This window comes from Felis catus, chromosome B2 (genome assembly GCF_018350175.1).
Source record: "Felis catus isolate Fca126 chromosome B2, F.catus_Fca126_mat1.0, whole genome shotgun sequence".
NCBI lineage: Eukaryota > Metazoa > Chordata > Mammalia > Carnivora > Felidae > Felis > Felis catus.
Genome location: NC_058372.1, coordinates 7,356,769 through 7,375,597, shown reverse-complemented (window position 1 = coordinate 7,375,597; position 18,829 = coordinate 7,356,769). Strand labels below are relative to the sequence as shown.

Here is an 18,829-nt window from a genome sequence, read left to right as displayed (position 1 = left end):
CATCACTCAATCGTTTCGTCAATCCCTTATTTCTACGGTATTTACTTTCTGCTCACCTATGAGGCCGGCTTCTCCACTTAGAAGGTTCAGTTTGGACCAGTGAGTTTTGGGGGATGCTGTCGGGTAAAAAGAAAAAAGGAACACAACATTTGGTTGTTGTGGGGCACCACATACAGTTAGAACTTGGGTTAAGCCACTTCCTTTGCCGTGTTATAACACCTAATGATGTGTAATCCTTACAACCTGGTAGAGGTGCTGGTGGTGACCATACTGGGTGCTTGGAGATCATCAGTTCTCCTGACCTCACAGACAAGCTCTCTCTCTTCTTAACCATCTTAACGCTTTATAATATTGAAGATCGGGGGCACGTGGGTGGCTCAGTTGGTTGAGCATCCAGCTTTTGATTTTGGCTCAGGTCATTGATCCCAGGGTCGTGGGCTCATGCCCAGTGTTATGCTCTGCACTGAGATTGGAGCCTACTTAAGATTCTCTCTCTCTGCCCCTCTCCTGCTCATGCACCTGCTATCTCTCTCAAAAATTAAAAAAAAAAAAAAAAAAATATATATATATATATATATATATATATATATATATATATATATATGACTAACAGTAAGCCAGAATGTATCTTTGGTGAAGTCATGACAGTGGAATGTAACCCAGAGATCTGAAACATCATTATTTAAACAATAGTATGTCAAATACCTTTAAGTAGCCAAGCTATACATTCCCCGGAACTACATGAGTCACTGTAAATGGTTTGCTTTGGTTTTCTCCCCCTTACCTTCAACCTTTTTCCACCCCTTTAAGTGTGACTGCGCTACCGTCTTGTGTCGCCACCCCTGAGTTTCCCAAGCAAAGGACTAAACCATATTCATGCTTCTGACCCCTGTGATCACCTCTGTAGCAAACTCAAGTTAGACCTGTCTGACTTCCTCAGAATGACACCTTCCAGGCTTCCTTTTCCCTGTGGACTATTACACGGTCCTTTGTGTTTTTCTCTAGGAGTCTCTAACCTGTTCTTCATCTGTGTCCCAGGTGCATGGAAGTCGCTTCACAAACATTAGTGGATTAGCAAATGAATTAATGGGAATCCAGAAGACAAATTGTAGAGAAGGATAATGAAGTCTTCTGTCTGCGGACTTCTCAATGGTACAGGACAGGGCACGGCAAACTTCTTTATAAAGGGCCCGACAGCAACTGCTCAACTTAGATGGGACAGAGAGAAAGCAGCCACAGACCATTCATAATTGAACGAGTGTGTTTGTTTTTCAATAAAGCTTTATTTACAAATACAGGCGATGGGCCAGATCTGATCTGTGGGCTATAGTTTGCTGACCCCTGGTTAAATTATTACCTATGATATTTTGAGGATGCGATTATACAGGACTTGTACATGGAAGATCAAGATGTTAAAGAATTCCAAACAATTCAAAAAAATGAAGACACAAGGACAGATATTTTTTTGAGATGAGAACTCATTGCTAGTTCACCATATTTTATTCCCTTGCTGATAACACAGAACGGTTTTTTGTTTTAAATTTAAAGACGAAAGCCAGGATCGTTACTCTTTCTTAAAATATAATGCTATTAAAATCATCCAATGCATAAAAATGGAAAATTTGTACTTTCCCAAATTACCCTTCTTCTGCTTCTTACCCAGGGACAGGAGGAGGCCCAACCTCCGTTAGAAAGAGTTTGTTGGCACAATAACCAAAATGCGCAAAATGGTAAAATCTGGAAGCATTGCCACAGCATCTTGTTATTGTTTACAGATTCTCTTAATCAATTTAAATACTGCTTTAGTTCAGTGACCTAAGTCAGACCTTTGCTTTTTCCCACCTCCTTAGTACTTTTCCAGAACCTAGTTATCAACCAGCAGTATTAGAAGTTCCGCACTATCCAGTTTCGTCTTTTCTCTTGCTGCCTTGGAGTCTCTCTTTCTTCTTTGTTACGTGGCAGGATTGGTTGAGCTTGGTTGACGGTGTTGGGGCAGTAAGCAGGTGCATGTAGGGTCTAAGAGCTCCAGCCTGGGAGTTAGGCAAGTCCGTGTCGCCATCTCACCCAGGCACCTGCCAGCTATGTGACCTGTGATGCTTTCACTTGCTCAACTTTGAGCTTTGCCCCTCGTGAAGTAAGGATGACGATAGTACCTACCACACGGGAGTTCGGTCAGGATGAAGTGGGATCGTGAACATAAAACCCTCCTGGCACTTGGTGAACCTTCACTAAAATGTCAGTAGTGCTGTGGCTTTGGCTCTTGCCTCCTTACTGGGAGTCCTTCTGTAAACAAAGGAGTGTGCCGCTGACATGAGGCTTTGAGATCTCAGTGGCATCATTGCGGAAACTCTCCTTCATGTGGAGGCGTCACCTATTTATTTACTGTGGGGAATCAGGCATCAGAAGTCCTGAAGCCAAGAGCCAAGCGGACACAGAAGCCCGGACCAGGTCTGGAGGGATCCAAAAAACTGTCAAGGAATCTTATGCTTGCTGTTTTATCCTTCTTATTTACTTATTTTTTTAAAATTGGTTGTGGGTGTGTTTTAGCATATTTTCTTCTGGGAATGTCCTCGAGGCACAGTAGGGTTATTTTTTTATTTTTTATTTTTTATTTATTTTGTGTCTGTTCAGCATAAGGCCAGACACCGACGCAGTGTAAAACTGCTATTCTACCCTCAAGCTATAATGTTCCTTCTCGAAAATTATGCTCGAGGCTTATCTCCTCCAGAAAATGTATCCCGATTAAATGGCTTAGAAACAACACATGTCCACAAAGGTTCCTCAGTCTTAAGCTGATTTTGGGTCAAATTGTTAAGAGCATTTGTTATTCGTCATTGCCTGGCTCACTTCCCTGTCCCTTCTTGGCCTCTCTTCAGTAATTATGTTCCCCTGGACGCCTTTGCTGGCCTTCACATGTGGCCTGGGTTGTCCTCTTGTGTGAGCACCCGAGGTCCCCAAGCGAACCACTTAGTAAGCCATTATTCCTGGTTTCCATCTCTCTGATCACCCCCATTAACTGTGAGGACCACAAGGCAGCAGAACTGTTTCTTTAATGATATTCCCAGCACCTCACCGCAGAGGGACAGGTGCATGCTAAGTGCTCACGAAATATTTGGGAAGCAAATGACTGTCAGAGGCCCATCCATTCCGTATATTATGCTAATGCCCATTAAGCAAGTGGCTTGGCATTTCGCCACACTGGTAGTAGTAAGTACACATTAATGGCGACATTCAGGAGTTAATCTGTGTCATGGTCCTAGAACATCACCAGAAAAGAAGGATCCTATCCATACAGTTATGGAATTACTACACGAGAAAGTATACACATTATTGTGACTTCTTTTGTGATCAGAAACAACTAAGTATACATTTTTATTGAGACGTAGTGGAGATGAGAAAAACCAATTTTTTTAAAGTAGCAAAAATAGCAGTTTTTACAAAGCAAGCATTTTGTACAAAGAATGATCATTCCTTTGTGGCGATTTCATAAAACATGTATCTTATTCCAGGAGCGAGACATGTTCTTAGTTCTAACAAACCATCGAGAAGCTTATTAAATGAAAAATGTTCAGGAAACATCAATTGAATTTGATATTTTGACTTGTCTTTTTATTTTTCTTTAATAAAAAAAAAATCCTTTAGTTCTCTATCTGCCCAGAAAAATGTTACTTTGATGCTTTTAAGGACCCTTTCCAAACCCGCAGACTAAAATATTAATACCAGAGAGGTGTCGAGCCAGGAGGGTGGGGGTGTAACGGAACATATCTGGTCTCCCTGACGTTTTCCCCTTGTTGCTGCTTGTGGCCACAAATGGCCATGTACCCCAGGGGGAGTGAATACAACAGCATGGAAGTGAGAGCCCTTTTGTGTTTCCTGCCAATTATTAGGTGTGATTGAGTATTTTGAAAGAAGCCGGTACATAAGAATTGGCATTTGGCTGGTGCCTTACAGAAGTGATCTTTCCTCTCCCTGTTTTCTTTTCAAATGTGTTTGATATCTGACATTGGATTCTGCCTACTCCTCTTGTTATCAAAGGCAGACATCAACCTTACAAAGGACGCTCAACAGATACGGGGTAGGCGATGTTGGGTTTACTATATTTTATTCCTTCTGTAGCCACTATGAGTTTACGTTTTCCCTTGTTCTGTTGCAAGGACACTTACTTTATCTTTTTTCCAGGACCGTAGGAATCAAAGTTCATACTATAAACCAACTTTGGTTTAGGTGTCTAGTTTTAAGAATCAGGGATGGCAGTATTGTTTCCCAAGAATGACCCCTGGAATATTTAACTTGATAGTATTTTCAGAATGAAAGGCATAACAGAATTTGTAAGTTTTGTAATATCATTAAGGAAATCCCTTTACATGTTTTTTTTTTGTTGTTGTTGTTTTTTTTTTTTTTTTACTGGACAACTATAGGATTTTGCATTTCACATTGTTTCAACAGAAAACATCAGTAGCAGAAGTGATGTTGGGCGATCATTAATCTTTATAAAATGAGGACTCTTCATTAAAGCATGAAGGAAGCACCAGACTTCTTTTTTTTTTTTTTTAATGGAACACATATACGTAGAGAAAGAGTCTTACAGCAAAACATTACTTGCTTAGAGTCCTTTCAAGTGAGGGTCCGCAAATGGTCGTTGAACAATCCCATCCCTCTTTCCACCAATTCTCTGTATTGCTAATTACTGGAAATCAGGAGTTGGGGGAGGGGCTTGGCTTTATTCCCAGGGAGCATGGGAAGGATGGACAACCGTGTATTCCTTGAGCGGAACTATTGATGTGATGCTGTGCAATAGAAATACAGTCTCAGAAGCCTTTGGTATTTGGAGGAACCACGTTATCAAACAGGACCATACTGTATTTCTAGGAGTTTATGTGTCCAGGACCCTGCTTAGAACCACCGTAACTCCCCTCTGGCGTCTTAATCACAAGCATGCGGAGAAAGGTAAACACGGATTAAGGTCTATGTTTTTAGAAAAGCTGCTTTTTTTTTAAGGTCAATTTTTAATATAAAACGTTGATGTGGCCGTACTACACAGTCAATCCTTATAGAAGGATTAGGTTAATTTCCTTCAGATCTATTCCCTGGGCTCTAATCCCATTGGACAAGTATTATATCGAGTCAGCACTGGCTCAGAGAAAGTGCTTCACAGTCATCTGTGTTGAATGAGTTGAAAGCAGTGGAAATGGTGTTCACATAGTTGAAAACGAGATGCCCAATGTAAATGATTAGCCTTCAGATAAAAATTAGAAGAGAAAAAAAACCAAACCATGCAAACATTATTTACATGTCGTCATTTCCAACTTTCATTTAAGAAGATGAAATTTTCCAAAGAAAAGCATCATTTTAGCCATGCTCTTGCTTCGTGCGATGCTGTTACGGGAGGCTTATTCTTAGGGAAAAATTGTTACGGTCACGCCAGCTTGGGATTTAATTTCTTGATAAAGTATTCAGCAGTACTTGACCAATCCTTAGACCTATCCATAGACAGAACAGGTGGCAGAATTCTTTTTTCTTCTAGGCAGAAGACTAACTTAGGTTATTATTACATAATCATTTGTCTAGCAGGAATTAGAATAAGTATCTTAGAACTGGAAGAGACCTCAGAAATAATCTAATCCTCCCACTGCCAGTCATTTTCCAGATAAGGAGATTGGGTCATGGAGAGGTTAAGAGATTTGCTCAAGGTCACACAGCTAGTTTTTTCCAGAGCTTATTCCCCACCTAACCCTCCACCTTGATTCTAGCATTTGTATACGTTTCTGTAACTCTGTTGTATCTTAGGCCTCATTGTTCTACCTCAGAAGTAGTGTGCAGTTCTTATATTTGGGAAGGTCATTTATGTTCATGACTATGATCTGTATTACTAAGAGCTCATACGGGACAACTGTGGGAAATCGTGATGTGATGCTGTGTGATAGAAATAAAGTAGAGTAGGCTTCAGTGTGTGGGCAGTCGGCATACTGTAACAGAAGGGGACAAAGCTAGAAACATGGATTTCCAGCCTGCCTCTGCTGTCTCCCAGCTGTAGGAGCGTGGGCAAATCACTCCTCTCTCCAGGAACAGGCTTTGCACAGTGAGAAGACAGCACTGTGGTAACCAGCTGCCTCTAGTTCTGTCCCTAAACAGAATGTGGTTAAAAGAACAAAATTCACCTGAGTAAATCTGAAGATCTAATTGGCTTTATTCAATGATCCCTGAATCGGGCGGCGCCGATCTAGCAAGTGGAAGGGAGCTCCCAGGGGTTGTACAAAATGGAAGACTTTCACAGACAGAGATGGGGCAGGACAAGGAAGTTAAAAGGTTTGTTTTGGGCAGAGTCACCTTCTTTGGGGGAAGGGTGGTGGTCCCTCATGCAGATGACCTCATGTCGATCAGGAAATTCCAGATTAACTGGTTAAGGGTCACATTCCTGAGGGCCCCCCCCCAGGTGGCTCAGTCCCTTAAGCAGCTGACTTTGGCTCAGGTTATAATATCATGGTCCGTGAGTTCGAGCCCCACGTTGGGCTCGGTGCTGGCAGCTCAGAGCCTGGAGCCTGTTTCAGATTCTGTGTCTCCCTCTCTCTGACCCTCCCCCGTTCATGCTCTGTCTCTCTCTGTCTCAAAAATAAATAAAGGTTAAAAAAAAAACTTAAAAAAAAAAAGGTCACATTCCTGAAATTAAGTTTTGGTTTGCTGGTTTGGGGACAAGGTCCATTTTGAGCCTGGTTTTCTCTTTTGTCTTTTGAATCTTATCCATGTCCAGAAAAAGTGATCCTATGTTTTTGAAGCTGTGACCAAAGTATCTCTGCAGTCAGTCATGGTCTTTGGACTCTGTCATGAATTAAAAGAAGTTGGTTTCCAAATAAAGACCTGACACAGTTAAAATTGTATCACCAGGAGCTGTTGCCCTGGTGGTATTCCACATATTAAAAGAAGAGTCCCAGGCCTGAAATTCTACCAGGTTTCTTCTCATTTTCAATCTCTGGAGCATAATAGATACGGTTACTTGGAAGAAAAATATATAGCAAAATACCAGATAAAGAGAGTATTTGTTGGGCAGTGTGCATCCAATATGGTAGCCACCAGCTCCATTCTTATATCTACTTGAGCACTTGAGTACTTGAGATGTGGCTATTATGCATTGAGATATGCCATAAGGACAAAATAGACTCTCGACTTTTAAGCAGCTTTAGCGCAGTAAGAGGAATGTGAAATGTGGACTGAATTAATTTAAATATTGACTACATGTTAAACGATAGTTTGGATATATTGGATTAATATGTCATCCAAATGAAATTTTTCCTTTACTTCTTAAAGGGTAGGTTTTAGAAACTGTTTTAAATGTGTATGTGGCTCACATATTTCTGCCAGCAGCCTTCGTCCTTTGCTTTAACTTGCCCACTTTTAGTCTAAGAAGCATGTGGCTACCAGAGTAGATGTGGGGCCTGAGAAGACTGCATGCCTGGAAAACCCGTGAGAGGAGTGAACTTCCCACATTTGGGGTGGAGGCTTCTTTCAAGAAGTTCCTAGCTGTGCTCCCACACTCATGTTTTAAGGCCAGTGAACTCACTTGGAATGCTCAGAAGTGACCGAGCGATGGGTGTGGTCAGTTACCAATTCACTATCGACCCACTGATAGACACCAATTTCTAAGACCCCTCTAATCTCTACGGGGCAGGATGACTTGGCTTTTAAAGGATTTTTCCTTTTTAAATGAAGCTTGCTGGCTTTAAGTGGGTTCAGTCTGAATTTCCTAACAGTGCCAAAAGGCATAATTACCCATAGGACTCTCGATAATAGGGAAGTTATGGAATTTGGAATACAATAGATGGAATGGATACCCTAAAGGATCATAAAGGGGTTTTATAACTTCGCGTGTAATAACAAAACATTTGAGCAATAACCGTTGTAAACTTGTGGGATAGCTGCCATCATCATGAACAAGCTGTGGGGCTCTTTGAAAATAGTATTGAATTTAAGTTTGGAGACAGCGTGAATAGAACACTGATCATGTTCGTGTTGTTTAGCATATTTCAGCACTGCTTTCAATTGACAAAGCATGACTGCTTACTGAGCACTGCAATACTTCGATCTTAGAGTCTTTTCCTATACGGTCAAAAGCTCAGTGCAGCCTCTGGGGTTGAACTGGACATCGTTTAGTGGTGAGGAAACAGAGGTACAGACGTTGTGAACATTTTGGTTTAGAATCAAGTACTTGTTTCTATGTTACCTTGTGAATGTTCTCACATAAACCTACTGGTTTGTTTGTTTGTTTGTTTGTTTTAATCCCATTACTAAAACACAGGATCTTCTAGCTGTCTACAACTTGTTTCTTACATCACAGAACAAGATGCAGCAAAACCTGCCAAGGACCCTCAACCCTCTAGGAAAGCTAGTTGTTGACAAACAAGTATGTTAATAACTGAAAAGAACTGAACACTCTTTGAAAACACTAAGGGGACATCTTGTTTGCTGGCTAAAAAAAGGAATATGTTGATTGACCAGCTAATAGTAACTCTTGACGTCATGGCGTCTTGTTACCGAAAACCCTCAAAGCAAAAGGAAAGACAGTTTTTGCTTTATGTAATAACTAAGTAGGCTCCTATAGACGGACACCTCCACCAAAAACGACTACAGATTTTGGATATAACACAAAACACGGCCACGTACAGGCACTAGAGAATAAACCCAAGTAGGCAGACGCTATTAGAGGAGTCTTTCTGAAGGAGGGGAATTGAATGGAGCTATTGCCTGTTGTCATGACTTTAACTGATCTTTAACATGGCATGTAGGGGAAGCGGGTGCTGGTGCAGAAATCCGCAGTCTCTGTCGACAGAGAACCAGAAAACGGAATTTGGGGAAATCTCAGCCCAGAGATAAGAGGAAACCCCAGAAAGGAAAGAGCTATAAGCGAGATTCCCACATTTTTGGCACTGTACGTGTCTGATTCACATATGTGGAACGGATTCAAAACATTTCAGCTCATGATAAAATATCTTCACTGGGACTAGAACTGTCATCCAAAAATCAAAATTGGAAGCTTGAATTGACATGACATAATTGTAAGCTAAAACAAAATGAATGATACTAGTAGGAGAAAAATAACAGAATCCAGAGTTTTAATATCTTACCATTCCTAATGTCTGGGGCATGAACTACAGATAATTAGGACAGTGGAGGGTGTTCTCATAGAAAAGGAACATTAACTGATATAAATACCAAGATGACATAGGTATTGGAATTACCAGACGGTATGTAAAATGGTTATCATGACCATCTGCTGTGAAGTAAATACAATATACTCACAGTGAATGAAGAGATAGAAATCTCTGCACAAAAATAGAAAAGATAAAGGATCAGAGGAAATTCTGAACTGAAAAATTCACTTGATAGACTACCGGCAAAAGAGAATTGACAAAGGAAAAGGTTAGTGAACTTTACGGTCTATTAATAGTACTTATTCAGTGTAAGGAACAGAGAGAACAGATGGAAATAAAACTGAAGAGAAGTTGAGAGATCTGTTAGATAATATTAGGTGGATTAATTTACATGTACTTGGAGTTCCAGAAATAGAGAAGCAATGGAACAGAAAGAAGTATTTGAAGAAATCATTGCCAACATTTCCCCAAATTTGATGGGAGAGGATGTCACCACATACCAAGAAGAAGAAAGAAGAAAGATGGCCCGTGATAAAGAAAAGATCGTGAGAGCAGCAGGAAAATGATGCATTGCATACAAGAGACGAGTGATGTGATTAGCAGATGCCTTTTCTTCAGAGGCAGTGGAGACAGAAGAATGCAGCAGGGCATTTTTATCATGCAGAAGGAAAAATAAAACAGCTCTCAATTCTGTATTCAGCAACAATATCCCTTAAGAATTGGGACAAAATAAGAATGTTCTTCGGATCAAAGAAAGCTACCAGTATTTATTAGCAGACTCACAATGCAAGAGATTTTAGAAGAGGTTCTTCAGACTGAAGGGGAATGATACCAGGTAGAAATGTTGATCCTCACAAAGGAAAGAAGAGCACTCTCTGGGTAAATCACCTTTTTGTTCCCCTTTGCATTTCTTTTTTTTTTGTTTTTTTTTAATTTTTTTTTCAACATTTATTTATTTTTCGGACAGAGAGAGACAGAGCATGAACGGGGGAGGGGCAGAGAGAGAGGGAGACACAGAATCGGAAACAGGCCCCAGGCTCCGAGCCATCAGCCCAGAGCCCGACGCGGGGCTCGAACTCACGGACCGTGAGATCGTGACCTGGCTGAAGTCGGACGCTTAACCGACTGTGCCACCCAGGCGCCCCTCCCTTTGCATTTCTTGATACAGCATATGGTTGTTTAAAGAATAAATTCTAACATGGTCTTTATGACATTCATGACGCATACAGCTATAATACGTGTGGTAGCAGTAGAGTAAAGGAAAAGGCCGGGTGGCGACATGGACCCGGACAGTCGCACAGTGTCTCCTTGGTGAAATCGTGCAACGCTGGCTGTAAGGTGACTGTGGAAGTTTGAGAGTTTATGTTGTAATTTGCAGAGCAGGATTCCTCAGCTTTGGTGTTCGTGACATTTTGGGCCAGACAGTTCTACGCTGTGTGCAGCTGTCCCATGTGTTTTAGGATACTTAGCAGCATCCTTGGTATCTCCCCACAGTAATAGTACTTCCCACCCCTGCCCTCATTGCGATAACCAAAAATGTCCACGCACACCCCCAGGGGACCAAAATCGTGGTTGAAAACCGTTGGTATGTGTAATAGAACAATTTTAGTGACAGTGTCTATAAATTCTTTGGGTGTTTAAAAGCATTTAATCAGGGATGCTTCAAGTTTGTTATATATGTGTGTATGTATGAAAAGTAAAGTGGAATAAATCTTCATATAACCCCAAAAGGGCAATAAAGACAAGACAAAAAAAATAGAATTGACAAATAAGAAACAAACACAAACCCAATCATATAAATACATAATGTAAAAATTATAGGGATAAATATTCTAATGGAGGGGAGTGTCAAATGGATTAAGAGAGGCAAAATGTAATTACATGCCATTCATTTAGTCATATATTAAATATAAGAGATGTCTACAAACGATGCATGTATTTCAAATATAAGTATAGTTAGGTTGAAACTAAATAGATGGAGAATGGAAACAGGGAAGAGAAAAAGGCCAGTGAGGCACAGACAGCATGGGGCCTTGGTGTGCGCGTCTCCCTACCACACACCCCCGTCCCTGCCCTATGCATCTCTCTGTTTGGCTGTGTCTGAGCTGTAGCCTTCCTAACAAACCGGTAACACTGAGTAGAGTGCTTTCCTGAGTTCTGTGAGCCAGTCCAGCAAATTACCTGGCCTGACAAGAAAATCATGGAAACTCCTGACTTACAGGCAGTTGGTCTGGAGTACAGATCACAGTTTGGGGCTTGTAGTTGGTGTTAAAGTGGGGAGGGTGGTAGGGGCACCTGGGAGGCTCAGTTGTGTAAGCTCTTGATTTTGGCTCAGGTCATGGTCTCATGGTTCATGAGTTGGAACTCCACATCAGTTCCATGCTGACAGTGTGGAGCCTGCTTGGGATTCACTCTTTTTGCACTTTCTGCGTGTGCATGTGTGCATGTTCTCTTTCTCTCTCAAAATTAAATTTGAAAGAAAGAAAAGAAAAGAAAAGAAAGGAAGGAAGGAAGGAAGCCAGATTTGTGGGACTGATTCCTTAACCTATGGTGTCTGTGCTAACTCTGGGTAGTTAGTGTAATTACTGCATCCAATTGGTAGCTAGAAAATTGGGCCATTGCATAATGTAAGGGAAAAACCTACACACTAGCCATCAAAAGTATGTGAATAAGAGGAAAAAGTTTTTAACTGCAAAAGAAGTTCTAAAAATCCATGATTTACTTCCCACTGTAAGAAGTTAGACACTGAGAAAAATATTCTTTAGTAAGAAGTAAAAAAAAGAAAAAAAAGGGAAATTATAAAGAAAAATATTGAAATCCGTGGGAAAAAAAGTGGGAAAGTAGTAAAGAAAATATATTAAACCCAAAGCTCATTCTTTGTGGAGAAAAATAAAGATACCTATTCCAGGACCGATCACCAACATAAAAGAAACAAATCGGTAGTATCAGGAATGAAAGAGGCACATCACTACAGGTCCCATAGATAGAAAAGAATCAGTAAATTTGATGAAAATGGACACATTCATTGAAAGGCATAATTTAAGAGACTTGACCTAAGAAGATATAGGAAACTTGAGTAGATTGATGTTGAATATCGGTAAAAGAAATTCAACTCGTTATTAAAATCTTGCCAAGAAAGAAAACTAGAGGCTCTAATGGCTTCACTGGTAAATTGTATTAGAGATGTAAGAAATAAAGAATACTAATCTCACACAAACTCTTGGAGGAAATCTAGGTGGCGAGTTCCTCTTTCAGTGAAGATGGAGTAACAATTTGAAAGAAGAACTAAATGGAGCTGATTTTTGAAAATTTTTTATGTTTGTTTATTTTTGAGAGAGAGAAAGAGACAGAGTGCAAGTGGGGGAGGGACAGAGAGAGAGGGGGAGACACAGAATCCGAAGCAGGCTCCAGGCTCCAAGCTGTCAGCACAGAGCTCAACGCGGGGCTCGAACCCATGAACTGGAGATTGTGACCTGAGCCGAAGTTGGACACTTAACCAACTGAGACACCCAGGCACTCCTGGAGCTGATTTTTTTTTTTTTTAAAGGGAAGTCTAATAAGTATGTGTTACGGTCCAACACAGTTTTGATGATGGAATTAGGTGTGCCCTGTCCAGTACAGTAGTCACCCCTGACATGCATCTACTCGATGCTTGAAATATGGCTACTTGGCTCTTTGAAATGGATTTTTTAATACAGCTTAATTTTAATTTAACATTAGCCATTTGTCTAGTGGCTACCATATTAGAACAGCTTTCAAATATGTAAATTGAAGCGCCCAAGAATGGATTCAGTGATTTTCAATAGCCAGAGCATATATAGATATTGCCATTGAAATTGTTAAGATTAAAAACAAATACTTAACGTGCAAAATTTCATGTGAGTAAATGATTTGTCCATATTTCCCTATTGTCATTGCCGGGATGGTACTAGGCAAATTAGTTTTTAGCTGAACTCAATGTTAAAAAATTAAAATAGTTTTTGGATAAGAATATTTAATAAATTTTATTGCACAGCTAATACACAAAGCTCAAAGAATATTTCACATTAAATCTTAAAAGGTGTGAGGAACATTATCTTTTAGTGACCTACAGCCATACAAAAACTCATTGCTGTTTTGATTCGTTACGTTTGTCTTGATTTTAAGTGATTTTTTTTCTTACACTATTTCTCACTATCTTAGTTCCGGTTAACCCCCACCCCCCCACCCCCCCGCCCCGGAAGGCAAAAGCAGGATGGAAGGGATAGGAAGACCCAAGTAAGGCTGAAACCTGGAAAGAAAAATAAAACATCACTGTCCTAGGCGTTCTTCATTCATCCCCTTTGAGGAATATAGCCTGTTGTAACAGCAGAATCGGAGCCAGTTACTGAATATGTGCGGATCCACAGTTTCTCTACAGAAACTGTGCCATCTACATCTTAGAAACTTACTGTGAATACTAGATGAGAGGTATATGTTTGCAAAATCTCCTGCGTTCCACACCCGCCACACAATACAGTCACGTAAAGCGTTCTCTCTCTTGAGCTGGAAGAGGACTCTCTTAGGAAAGACCCTGAAAACAAAACCAGGAGGTCATAAAAACAAAACCAGGAGGTCATAATAGCAGAAAAATCGATTTAAGTGTAAGTGATTTTGCAAGGAAGTTACAAACAAGTGGAAACTAATGCATACTTTTTACGCAGCTCCGTGATAATCCTGATAAAAACAGTAAGCACAATAATCCTACCTGAGAGGTATTGAGTGGTTATGTTTACCTGTTACTGTTTAAAGCACATCCCATGCATTCTCATCTTCGCCAGAGGCTAATGGAATATTTATAGTATTTTCTCCATTTTACAGAGGAGGACATACAAAGCTTTAAGCATTTCAGTAACCCGCCCACGATTGTTCACATTGTTATTTGTGGTAGAAGAGGGATTTGAATTTGGTACGTTGGTCCTATTTCTCAAATAGACCACTGGTTAGAAGATAAATAACATCCATCAAAAATATCTACGTCATCCAGGAGGAAAGATTACAAGTTGAAGCAATTAGTTCCAAGAGATTTCAAAGTACTGAAAGACCATTGTGACCTTGGGTAATCTGAGAAGGTTTTATGTTTTAAATAAATAACAGATAGCTCTGGGGTTGCCTTTATATATTTTTAGCCTAATTTCAACAAGAGACTGCAAGTAGGCAGAACTTTCCTGGTAGGAGTGTAAACATTGTTTGACCGCCTCCCCTCCCATTGAGATAAGCATGTTAGAACACAACATTAGAAATGAGAGTAGAGAGAGAGAATGAAGTAGGATCTTGATGGGACTTAAAGCCAGTTCACATTGTTTTGTCGTGTCCTGTTGGTCCTAGATCAGTGACCTTTAGACTTTGTATCTTGTCTCCTTAGTAGGGTGTGAAGTTGGTATATTGGGTCACAACCAACATATTTATTTTAATGAAATGGACAGAGTAGCCCAGGATGGAAATTGTCAAAGTGTCTTGCTGGGAATAAGGGTCTTTGTGAAACATTTGTTTTAGTTCTCTACAGTTGATACTCATTATTTGTAGTACTTCTGTTCTCTGGAGTCAGTGAAAACCACGAATTAGTGAATACTGAACCATTTCTCCTAAGGGAAATTCACGGTTAGGATCTTTTGAGCCTCTGAGTACATGATTTTCATCAACTGGTCCATATGTAACCTTATTTTATGCATGTTTCTGTTTAAAGACACCTTATTTAATATATACTGCTGATGCACTGACATTGAACTTCTGCCCAACAGCGCTGCAACTCAGGTCTATAGCATATCTAGCACACATTTTCTCCATTAGACACATCAGAGCCATCTAGCATTTTGGAACACTGGTGAGCACTTCAGCATGTGTTTGGGGGGCTATTTTAAATGGCAAAGTCACCAACAAAAAGCCCAAAGATATAGAAAGGGTGGCATTAAATAGACTATGAAAAGGACCCTTGTTTACAGATGGCAGAACATCGCCTTGTCCAAGCTCAGTTGGGAGCGTTTGCATCAGGAGACTAAACATGTTCCATGCTGTATACAGGTAGGTCTGTGAATGAATCGAAAGTTCTGGGAATATTGATTTGAGCGCTGTAGGTCAGTTTTAGCAAGTAGCTGGGTTTGCAAATATGGAATCCAAACAATGCGGACCAACGGAATGTGTAGACACACAGAAATGGTTGTTAGGTCATCACACGAAATATATTTCTCAAGAATAAAATATGTTTTGAGACATATCGTGCTAGATCATCAGAGTACTGAGGAATAACAGGGTGATCAGTGTCGCCAGCATCGATATTCAGAATGGCGTTAACAGGTAAAAGATGAGCTGGAGGGACACCTGGCCCGTTCAGTCAGTGGATCAAGTGATTCTTGATCTCTGGGTTGTGAGTTCAAGGTTCATGTTTGGTGTGGAGATTACTTAAATAAATGAAATCTTAAAAAAAAATTGATGAATTGGATACAAATTGAGTTATATAAATGAAGAAGTAAAAGTCGATTATTAAGCCTGAAGATCCCTGGTTTAGAAATTGAAAGAGTCGGGGTGCCTGGGTGGCCCAGTCATTAAACATCTGACTTCAGCTCAGGTCATGAGCAAATGGTTCGTGAGTTCAAATCCCACATCGGGTGAGCGCAAGTTCCTCTTCCCTCTCCGCCTCCCTCTCTGTCTCTCGCTCCCTCGGCCCACCAGGGATACTCTATGTCTCTTCCCACCCCTTGCTCACTTTCACTCCCTCCCTCCCTTCCTCCCTCCTTCTCTCTCTCTCTCTCTCTCTCTCTCAAAAAATAAAGCGTGATCAGGTCCGCGATATAATGGAAGGACTGGCACTTGGGTACTGGTGAATTTGCCATGTGACCTTGGAATGTCACAAAGCCTTATACTTCATCTTTAAAATAATGCTATTTGAAGTGCACATTAGTTGTTAGAATCCAATGAGGCAATATACCTACGTATGACACTGATCGAATACAGTAGTGCCTGGAATCTAATTAGCTGCTCTAGAACTAGCAGGTGGTACGTTTGTGTATTAGGTGTACCTTCATGCATGTATAGATTATGCATGTAAAATATACTACAATTTCACCTGAACAAATATTGGGGTGTGTAAGAAGAGGTACTCCTCAGGCTATTGAAATGTGGTACTATAATAAAGTTGAGACATTAGGGTTAGAGATTTATTCATTATCAGAGACAAAGAAGCAATAGAAAAGTTAAAAGAACCAGGGGTAGAGATACAAGTATATAAACTGAACTGTATGATTCGGTAACCCATATGTATTATAAAATCTATATAATAAAACAAATTTATATATTTACAACTCTGTAATATTCTACATGAAAGCTTAAAATGTATAGTAGATATGATGGGTTATGTTTATACTACACGTACTATATGATAATACCGATTTTCAAGGCTCCAGAGCATAAGAAATACACAGCGAAATTGCCTGACAAAATGTGACCTTTGTTTGAGAATGAGTCGGATCTTGCAACCGACCATAATCATGAATATCAGTCTTTACCATATTTGCGAAGCTTGGAATTGCTAGTAGAGAGGAACTTCTGGATGATGGACTACCAAATATGTTTTCCCGTAATTTGTTCCACAGGCTGAAGTTAGTATTGTCAAACACGGCAGGCAACATTATAGATTTTAAGGTTTGAGCTTCATTCTGTCTCCCATGGTATTAAATGTAATTGAAACACAGAAAAACGCTCTTCTCTCATTTTGTCTTTTCTTTTCGATGAGAGATGAATAGATCCACTTGAGGAATGATTATATTGACTCTTGTAGTTTTAAATTTTCTTTAGTACTCTAAAACTGGCAACGAGTGCCAACCGGTCAGTCCAAATAGACCGGTGAGGTGTGATTTCACATCAGCTATTTTCTCTGCAACAGAACAGAGTGTGTGATTCCAAGTTATTCCCCCAACGAGTCACGTCCCTCTTACCTGCTTTCCAAACAGTTTTCGTTGATAATAATCATTACTAATTGTAATTCAAACTTGCCAGTGAATAATGGGAGTTACATTTTTACAAATGTTGTCTCACAAAAGGCTTGATGATGATGATGATGATGATGATGATGATGATGATTTTTCCTGCATCCTGGTCATTGTGCAGTCTGATTGCTTTCAAAAGAACAAACCCAATTGCCAAATGCTGTCGGTGTGTAATGTCACGTTCGATCTGGAGCTGAGAAGTGTGGCCTCAGGTTTCTGGCCTGTCCTTTATGTCGCAGAAGCACAGAATCATTAAACAATCTGGGGAAGCTGAAGGCAGCAAATGTGTGATAAAATTTCCAGGGCGGTCCAGTTCCACATAACGACAGGGACCCATCAGCTTTGCTCTCGTCTCGCATCGGATGCTAACTTACCTGCAGGAATGCCATGCACGGCAGCCGTTGAGAAAAGTAGAGCTTTTGAAAACTAAAACTTCGGGAAATAGTGTTAAAGCCTTTGTTTCGGCGAATGCTCAAAGCTTTCCTAAAACGTTGTGTGGGAAACTAGGAGAAGGGAAGAAGCTCAGTTTTCCCTTTTCTCTTGTTTCTGGACTTGCAGAATGGCCTTAAGAACCGTGAACTTGTAGGGTGTTTTCATTAAGGACCTCATTGTCAGAGTATAACAACATAAAACTAAGAGCTCCTCCAACAGTCATGCTTTATTTATGGTTTTACAATAACCTCGTATTTTATCCTGTTACCGTGTCATCATTGTACCATTTGAAGCTGCCCCCGAAATCTCAGAAGCCGAAAGGAGAGACCTCGTCAGCCACTTTGACTTTTTTTTTTTTCCCTTGATAAAGTGATCTATCTCTGTATTCAACTCAGTACATGGGACTTAGGAGTACATGTATTGTTTTAAAATGTCATATTTACTTAGAGCAAATGAAGGAAGACTGTGTTGAAAATAAGACTGAGAACTATTTTCAAAAAGAATTTCTCTCTCTGTCAAGGTCATTATATGTATCTTCCTCCCACCAGGAAATGGGCATAATTTTGACACCTTTTGCTTTGTTTTAGAAAGTGCTTTTGGGCTTTTGTTGTAGAAGGAAAGTTAAAAAAAAAAAAGATAAGCAATACTGATCATCCCCAAATTATTTTGCAGTGAGGTAAGACATGAATGGAATTGTACGGTCTTCCTGTAACTCAGAAATTAAATCTAGAGCCTCCATGTGGGGCAGAGCAAGGTGGGCATCTGCCGCAGGAGACAGGGGCGGGTGCCCGGGACTGGTCATGGCTCAGAGCAGGCCATCTGGCCCCCGGGACTGAGTAGGCTTTGACAGGAGGGCTGCCTGTAGAGGGTGTCAGAGCTTCGTCAGGGTCAAGAGGATGTTAAGGTGTGGGGACAGCCGGAGGAGGGTTTTGAAGCCCACACAGGGTGAACAGGGTCTCCACATGTGTGAGGGGCTGAAAAATGTCGACCCCAAGTAGATCTCTCCAAGTCTTAACTCCAGGCACCAAACTCTGTGTTAGTTTTCCATGACTGCTGCGACAGATTACCACCACTTGGTGACTGAGTAAGATGGAAATTTACTCTTGAATGGTTCTGGAAGCCAGAGGCTGAAATCAAAGTACAGGTGGGTTGGTTTCCTTCTGGGGGCTCTGAGTGAAAAGCCATCCCTGGCGTGCCTTCCAGCTTTGTGGGGCAGTAGGCCCTCCTCAGCACTTTTCGGCTTGTAGGGGCATC

At 40.6% G+C, this 18,829-nt stretch overlaps 1 protein-coding gene across 2 annotated transcripts in view; it reads left to right on the top strand.

Annotated features, from left to right (window-relative positions):
* The window catches only part of LOC123385663, a 509,548-nt gene that overhangs the window by 310,192 nt on the left and 180,527 nt on the right, over positions 1-18,829 (top strand). The window lies entirely within an intron of this gene.